This window comes from Ambystoma mexicanum, chromosome 6p (assembly GCF_040938575.1).
Source record: "Ambystoma mexicanum isolate Mex_15411 chromosome 6p, UKY_AmexF1_1, whole genome shotgun sequence".
Classification (NCBI taxonomy): Eukaryota; Metazoa; Chordata; class Amphibia; order Caudata; family Ambystomatidae; genus Ambystoma; species Ambystoma mexicanum.
This window is the reverse complement of record NC_090935.1, coordinates 70,792,526-70,801,983: the sequence shown is the minus strand read 5'-3', so window position 1 is coordinate 70,801,983 and position 9,458 is coordinate 70,792,526.

Here is a 9,458-nt window from a genome sequence, read left to right as displayed (position 1 = left end):
CAAGGTTGTTAGGACACCAACGGGTGGATAGTAGGCCTGTACCTCCTACTATTCCAGAAAATGTGAAAAATGATAATGAGGATAATTCTGAGTTAAGCTCTACTGTCTTAGAAGAGTCAGAGGACAACTGAAATAATCAACATGGTCAAAGAGATGCAGTCCAATCATACTAAACATTTGTTAATCAGTTTACATATAGTGTCTTTATATACTTGCATACCACAAAGAGAAACACTGAGTGTCTTAGAGGAAGTGTTATTGTCGAAGTGATTGGATGGCACCACTCCCAACATCTTTGTGCTGTGGTGCGCCGAATTGGCGCTCACAGAAAATTATTTCATTTTCAACAGTAAATTGTACCATCAGATTCATGGAACAGCCACAGGGTCATCTGTGGCACCCTCGGCCGCCAACCTGTTTGTTGAATCATTTGACTTCAAATAATTTACAGTGCCTCAAACCCATTTTTTGGCCAAATTGCATTATGGAGGTGCTTTATTGATAATTGACAAGGGGAGTCCTGGGAGTCTCTCTGCCAGACATTAGTCCTGGTTGCGAGAGACTTACCCAGAGTCTTTAGCTGAGATTATTTAGGAGGGCTTGATTGAATCTTTTCAGGAGTTCATGTGATGGATCAATCAACAGAACCGGTATTTGAAATTCACCTCTACACAGAGTAACACTGAGGTAAATTTCCTGGACATTAAGATATATGTTGATAAAACCCGTAATGTCCTACAGGTCAGACTGTTTCATAAGGCAACAGACCGCAACTCTCTCCTCTCGTTTGATATTTGCCATCCCCGGCACACTAGAGAAAACTTGTCTTTTGGGCAGTTTTTATGATTAAAAAGAAACAGTTCATCAAATACCATCTCAGTACTCTCCTAGTGTTGGAGTACAGTGTGTAGGTGCCTGAATGGTTGGCGAATGTGACCTCTGCGAGGTGGAAACTGAATAGACCTACAATTGTTTGAAGTGGTTATTGTGTATGATACACTCACATGCCGCTGAAGATGATGACAATACCGATTATGGGCATAAAACATTGGTTAGATTCCCATCATTATAAAAAATGATAGGTTGGTGTGATATAGTTAACGTGTATGATGCACTTGCATGCTGCTGGTTATGATAATGAGACAGAGTATGGAGATAAAACATTGGCTCGATTTCCACTATTATATAAGATGTGTGATTTCCCCATTAGAAAGGAAGGGAGATGTGTTTATGTTAGGCAGTTAGATTACCTAAACAGGTGAGAACCATTGACACACCCCCGACTTTGAGAGATGCGAGTTGCCTTAAAAGACGTGAGTTCTGCATCTTCGCGTAACTGATGTCAGGCGTTATGAGCCGTAGAATGATATGTGCGTAGATGTGAGATTGCGGAGGTTCACGTCCAAGTAAGTTGATAGCAGCGACTTTGTCATTTCAAATTTCAAGACACAGGTTTGTTCTTGTACGAGACATACCTGGTTGTGTCATGTCTCGGCTGACTGGCAGCTAATTCTAGGTTTGCCTGTGACTTACTTTGTGGTTTTTCGGTTGTCGTCTAACTTGCGAAGGGCAGACACGTTCAACGAGATTACCATTGACATAGCATTGTGGTTATGAGCCAACTGAGACAAACACAGTATTCCAGCGGCATAACTTGGTGAGGACTAAATTAAAGGTATTAGATGGCGATGAGTCGGTCTTAAAGAAGAAGAACGCAAGTGCAAGAAAAAGTAGGAAGCTGAAGAAACCTGCTGCAGGGTGTGCAGGAAAGGAAAGGACCAGAAGAAGGACAACACTGCCCCCAATACAAGTAAGACCCATCACCCAGGGCGCCAAAGCAGGAGGAAAAAGACCCCATAGACCCCTTAGCATGAGGGACCAACAGCTCATGATCTGGAGGGAGAGCAGAGTCCCGGGGGCTGGAAAGGGAGCTGGGCCAGAAGATGAAAGGAAGCTGTGACCCAGTAATGAAAGGAGAAGTCATGCTGCTTAGGATGTAGAAAGGAGCTGGCCCATAGGGAGAAAAGTGATGCAGTCCCGGTTAAGTGAAGTGGGAAGTAGTTGCTTTCAATGTAAAGTGGGAGGTTTGCCCATAAGGAAGAGCAGAGCTGTCCCATTAGGTGTAATCATATGTACCAGCAGGTAAAACAAGGGACAAGGCCAACCAAGGGAAAGCTCTCCATGATGAAGAAAATGAAAGTAAATGAAGCCAGGGTGAAGGGATGTGTCCTTTGTACTGGTAAAGCATAAAGCAATTATGGCGCATAAAGCAGAGTCAGTAGATATCAGAGACAGTGACCGTTGGGTGACGTCAGTATGGAAGTGAACGGAGTTGGCGAATGAGCCGAATGCGCAGGAGATGCAGGAATCGTTGCTTGCGAGGTTTAAACAAGCCAAACTTTCAGGAGTTGCAAGAATCGGGAGGCTTAAACAATGCGGCTGTATCGCGTCAAGGGTGAGAAATGCTGGGGATTTCCGAGTAAGGAACCCAAAGGCATGAGGCTGCGTGTTCAGGACGCAGCGTAATCTTCATTGAGGAATAGTACGGCACACAGAAGTAAGTGTGTGCTGTGTTGTACTGTGGCGGTACGTTCGGGTTGCGGTCTACCCAGCGAAGGGAAAGTATGCGATGCCCCGTTGGAGTACTACTTATCCATTCTGAGCGGCATGAAGAGGGAATAAGTCTATGTATTGTAAATGCAATGCAGACTTGGAGATCTATCATTCTCCCCACCGAAGGAGGAACGGTGCGGGGGCCGAAGTGCTGTTTGGTTGTCTAAAAACTGATGGACAGACCATTGAGATGGTGACGGGTTATCTTATAAGGATTCAAGGAGAAGAGACTTAAGTATCCTTTTGTGATATTATCCTTGTGTGTTGCGCCACTGATATTTGGTGTTTTAAGAGTGGACGGTTACACTTTGAGGATTTGTTGATACATAGGAGGTGACATTGACGTCTTGTTTTAAGCAAATGCATTTCTGTTTAGCTACTTCAGGTAATGGTGTGGGTGTTTGCTGCATGGATTTCTCATGATTATTTGTGAGTGGTGTGGGTCATGTTTGAAGACTAGGATTAACCTTTTGGAGGACTGTCAGCATTTAGGCCGCTTTATAGCGCTTTATATAGCGACATGGACTCTTAGGATTGGATATGGAAATGTGCTCATGACATTTATGGTATTGTATTAGAGTCTAGAACTAACCTTCTCGAGGAGGATTTTCAGCGTAGAGGTCGCTAAATTGCGACATCGACTATTAGGATTGGAATGGTTCGGAATTCATGAAGTATGGTGTTTTTAAAAAAAAAAAATCATCATTTCAAATGTATAGAGCAATGCAATGTGAACTGTATATTCTCTTATGTGATGCATTGTGTACAGTATAGAAAATCTGTATTGGCTCCGGGAATTTATTGAGATTGGGGGTAGCGCCTTCAATTGTTTCTTGTATAGGTGTGGATATGATTGTTTGGTGAAAGCGGGGGTAGCGCCTCCCATGTGTTTGGTTTTGGGTGAAGCTTATATGTGATATACAAGTATGGTTTTGCTGAAGGTGTGAATGCCAGGTCAGCATGTTTGTGCCTACCAAATGTGATTCTGGGTGTAGCACCTTCAGTAATATTTTGAGTATGGGTGTGTAATGATATACACAAGGGCATTTGGGAAGTAGTGCCACATTATGTGGTGTCTGGGGGTAGCGCCTCCAGTACAGTATGGGCGTGATTGTGATGAGTCGCGCAGGGTTAAACAGTGTACGTGGGTTTATGGTGGTAGTGCCACCATATCTGTTGGGGCATGGCTGTAATGAGTTATGCAATGTTATCCCACGTATGGCTGTGTGAGGTGGTAGCGCCACCAAGTGTTGGAGCTTGACGGTGGTCAGTCATCAAAGGTGAATGGTTTGGTATCTGGGTGGTAGCGCCCCCAGTAGATGTAGGGTTGTGATTGCAGTATAAGTCATGCATGGTTAGGGGTATGTGTGTACGGGTGGTAGCCCCCCGGTTTTGGTTGGTTTGGGTGTGCCTGTGGTATTAGGCATTGCATGGTCACATATTACCCCGACTTTGTGGTTTATTTACCACAAATAATGTATTGTTCTATTCATTGTGCACGTGCAGCTGTGTTTAGCTGTACTGTGTGCCCTTCTATGACTCTTTTCACCCCATCAGGGTCGGGAGTGCGACAGTGACATTAGTTGTTGGTCCTGGTGTGACTGGCCAGCGCATCGAGTATGAGGCGAGTGTTTGAGTGTCAGAGCACATGTGTGCTTGCCCTGATGATGCGAGTCAGTGTGAATGATTTTGATGTGTATGGAGGTGTGTTGTGTAATGTCTGTGTTGTTGCTGGAAGAGGGGAGGTGTGTTGTGTATGAGTTATGTACTGTTGCTCTGTGCAATGTGCCAATGTAAGGGGAGGAGATGTGTTGTGTCTGGCTTAGCTTGGTAGTGGGGATGGAAAATGAATGCTGTGATTTCATGTGGAGTGTTTGTGTCTGAGTGTCGGAATGCTTGAGGGAAGGTTCTATGTTGGGCAGGTAGTCAGCCTGAAGCCTGGGTGACGGGCTGCCAGTGTTTCTCTCCTATTAATGTAACTTACTTAAGGACTGTGTAACTGCTTGTGAAGGTGTCCTGAGAAGCCGTAATAAACCTAGTATGTCAACCTAAGAAGGCTGGGAGCAGCTTCGTAACAAGATGTTATATTTTTTCTACGTCCTAATGAATGTTTAACTAAATAGGTATACAGGATTGACTGTCTATGACAAATTAATGTTAACGTTGCAGGAATGTACCTTTGAGTGTGACCAGGTTGAGGCTGAAAACATCTCTTTACATTGAAGGGGACATTTTTAAGTTTTGAACCGAGGAGGTAGAGAGCATGTGACATTCTGCTCTCATTTAAAACACAATTTTGACATTCTGTGGGTGAGGTCCAATTAAGTTGCTGATACTCCTACTTTAGGAACGTTGCAATGAGTTGAAAGGTAGTAAGATTGACATGGGCATTATGGGGTCATTGTGGTGTGTATTTGTCAGCCATTTTTTAGTAAGGTTAGAACATTGCTGAGCACAATAGTGTACCCTCTGATTGTGGTAATGACCGAGACTGATATAGTGAGAAAACAGTAATGTGCACATGGTTCGTTTCACTTACCTCTCATGTTTGTGTTGTTCCCACAGATCTGGGTCTACTCAGAAGACACCCACTTACAACCGTTGATTGTGTATTAAAGCAATACTTCGCCGGTGAGCCTACCATAGGTAATTACGTGTGCCAAGGTGCTTTGGCTATGGAAGATTAGCAGCATTAATTACAGCTGTTATCTGTTTTTTCTCTTCTAGCATCTGGATGGATGCGCATGACTAGAGGTTTTGACTTTTGTAAACCTCATGACATTGGGTACTAATACTTGTTATCGTTGGTCCCCTGAAGTAGTTCTTGTGGACGGTGTGAGAATAAGTAAAGAGCAAAACATGTTGGGTTTATGACAATACTATAATGATGAACAGTGTTTTTTCACTGTGTTATTAGGTTAGTTCATAACCTTTCAGGCAAAAGGATTCAGTCTCATATGCTTATTCATGATAAGTTTGAGTAACCTTTAGCAAAATTGGTACTCCACTTGCTTACCAATGTGATTGATGAGTAATGTACTGTTTTGACCGTGGAGAGGACTAGGCATCAGGAGGAACGAGGAGAGTAGAAGGGAGAGGAGGAGATGGTAGGGAGGGGAGGGGGGAGTGAGGCGGGAAGGAGATATGGAGGATCGCATACCAAGGACTTCGGTACGGACAGGTAGATAGGAGCAGTAATAGTAGGAATGGGAATGTAGAGGGTAGAGACCAGCGCGTTAGTTATATAAAGGGGGGATGTAGAGGGCAATGTGGAATCAGGAGTGAGGAGAATTGGCAGGAAGAAACAATAGGAACAGAGGGAACAGGCACTCCGATAACAAGTTGGAGGAGACCAGATGAGGATGGCGTTGACAGTGGATTCAAGTTAGAGGTGAGAGGGAGCCAGAAGGAACCAAAAGAGTCAGAGGGTGCATGTCATAAATCACCAATGTATCAACGGAAAAGGATACGTTAACCAAAAAAGGATACAATTGGTAGGGCTCTTCCGCATCCTTTTTCACATGACTTGATTGTAGGTAAGTCAAATTAGACCTTCCAAATGATACAACTCTCTGACTGATGAAACAGGCAGAGAGATAGATCACTGGAAAGGGCGTGGGTATTGTATCGGATGTCCGCCTAGGATAGATCAAGTATCATAAGAAACTGTCTCAAACTCAACTCACTATGATAGCACAGTATTAGCATTAATTCAAAACATTGACCTTATGGCAAAAACTGAAGGATCCAACAAAAGTCTCTTGAAGAAAACCAGGAGTTGAACCAACGGCAAAGGAGGAGAAGATTAGTAAGGGAGACTTATCCCGAACGGCACAAGGCTCACGCTAGATACCGGGTTGGTGCAGCACAGGATAGCGTCCAAAGTACTGTGCACAATCACCTTCCAATAGTTCATGAAATACTTAATTTCCCACGAAGAACAAAAAAATAGAAGTTCACCTGTTAACTATCACAGGTACCAAAGGTTCAAAGTAGTTCAGAAAACCACATGCAGGATTGCACACGACAGCGTACACGCAGCCAGGACAGCCACGCTTGGAGACAGCGTTTGCGTGTGGAGAGTCGGCACGCGAACAGGATACACGCAGCCCAGGACAGCCGCGCTTGAAGACAGCATACGCGTGGAGATTTGGCACGCAAACAGGATACACACAGCCCAGGACAGCCGCGCTTAAAGACAGCATCAGCGTGGAGATTTGGCACGCGAATAGGATACACGCAGCCCAGGACAGCCGCGCTTGCAGATACCGTCCGCGTGGAGATTTGGCACGCAAACAGGATACACGCAGCCCAGGACAGCATCCGCGTGCAGATTTGGCACGCAAACAGGATACACGGCTCCAGGAATTAGCGTGTGGAGGAAAACACGCTACAAAAGGCCAAAGAAGTTGCTGAAGGGAATGCGAGGACGCAGGTCCAGAGTTCAGCTACGAAAACACCAAAAATTATTTTATCAGAAGCAGCGAGCGACGTTACCACGCTGCTTATGTACTTACTGCCGTAACACACGTTATGGAACTAAGTCACGTGAATTTAACGACGTGAAAAATGCAGACGTCGTTTTCCAGGCAATGCATCAAACAACCTCCATTTCGAATAGAACGGTCTAGCAGTTCTATGGCCGTAACTCATTCTGTATGCAGAGGTTGTTCCCGGTCCAGAGCAGGCATGACAGTGCAGGATCTCGAGACTGTGGATGGAGGAGTCCAGTGGTGCCTGAAGCAGGACAAAGTGGGTACTCAAAGTTATCACCACAGGAAAGTGAGTAGCAGTTATGGGGTGCTGCACCTCGGCTTGAGCAAATAGGCACAGGTTGGCCGGATCGCTGTAGGTGGTGACAGGGTAGAGTTGAGAAAGCAACCACAACACAGAGCTGTAAGAACACTCGATGACAAAGTGGGCTGAGGAGGGCGGAGAAGCAGCGCACAAATCACAGCCAGAGCCGGGTGAGCCGAGAACCGTGGAAGTAGAGTTCGAGCAGAGCCAGTGGAGCAGTAGAATGTTCAGGTGCAAGAGGCAAGTACAGGACTCTGGAGGTCCTGAAGATGGATCCAGGTGTGGTTGCAGACTCACCAAGGCTCCTCGTAGTGGAGAAGGGGGGCGTTGAGCAGGGCGCCGCAGAGGGGACACCCAGTGCCGCCCCGTTTCATCTCGACACGGGAGGTGGAGGATCCAGGGGGTCCCAAGGGCTGGACCCAGGCACAGTCACAGGCTCGACCAGACTGGTGAGGAGACGGAGGGGCCAACGAGGAATTAGGCAGGACACTTAAGGCCACCCCGTCACCACCCGGACACCGGGAGGGTGAGACAAAAGGAGGCTCCGGGAGGGCCCAATGCTGGGTCCACAAGCGGCCGCAGGCACACCAGGAGAGTGGAGTGCGCCGGAGTTGCAGAGCACACCAGGACCCTGTGGAGTGAAGGGGAGGGCCGGTGTGAGAGCGGACTGCGCTGGAGCTGTAGAGGGGCAAACAGAACTAGCACAACGGATAGTCGCTGGTTCAACCGGTTCCCGCGTAGTATATATGATGATGATGTCATGTTTTACACTGCAGATGTCAGTTTTGATCAATATTGTATATTATGGATGAGATGAACAAGTTACTTACCAAACTGGTAACGTTCTTTCGATGGGATGTTCCTCCGACGTATTCCTTATCTTTGATAATCCACTTCCAGCTTGCTGGCCCGGCATCGGAAAATGTTTTCCACAGTAGAGGGCGCTGTGTGTCGACGTCCCTCGAGTCGGTGTCCCTTGAAGGCTTCTGTATCGGCGCCGACGTCACCATAGGTATAAATAGTCTCGCGCAGCATCCATTGCTCAGTTCCGTTTTGAGGTGCTCTTTTGCTTTGCATGAATTGGTTAATAACCTTGAAAGAGCATAGGCTGCAAATACAAGGGAAGTTCTACTGTGGGGAAGGATGGGAGGGGCGATAAGGAATACGTCGGAGGAACATCCCATTGAAAGAACGTTACCAGTTTGGTAAGTAGCTTGTTCTTAGAAGGGATTGTGTCCTCTGACATATTCCTTATCTTTGATAGACTCCCATAGCAGTAGTATATAGAGGAGGCGGGAGTAAACTGAAATGTTTCCCTTTAAAGATGCACAGAGTGCAACACAGCTTTTCCAAATTTCGTCTCCTGGCTAGAGGAGGAATCAGACTGTAGAATTTAGTGAAAGTGTGTGCGGACGGCCATGTGGCAGCCACACATGTCCTGAATTGTAACTCCTCTTTGGAGAGCTGAAGAGGCTGCAATACCCCTGGTTGAATGAGCCCTGAGATGTTGAGGGGGCTCTTTTACTGCCACTTTATAGCACTCTATAATGGTAAATATAATCCAACTTGAATTGGTTTGTTTTGTAATAGGCAAACCTAATTTGTGCTCTGCATACCCCATAAACAATTGATCTGCTTGCCTAATCCTTGCAAGTCTGCTAATGTAAAAACGTAAGGGTCGCCTTGGATCCAGCCTGTGTAATCTCTCTTCCTCTTTCCCTGGATGGGGAGGAGGATAGAACGAGGGTAAGGTTATTTTTTGTGTAATGTGGAATTCTGAGACCACCTTTGGGAGAAAATTCGGCTTCACTTGTAGAACAACCTTATCTTTGTGAAAGATTGTATGTGGAAGTTTGCAAGATAAAGCTTGTAATCTGCTCACTCTTCTGGCAGAAGTTAAAGCCACTAGAAAGACTATTTTAAGAGTGAGAAACCTTAATGAACAGGAATTCAATGGGTTTGAATGGAATACCCATTAGAAATTTCAAGACTAGCTTTAGGTCCCCCATTGGAACTTGAAAAGGATTGGTGGAAAAACATTAGTTAAC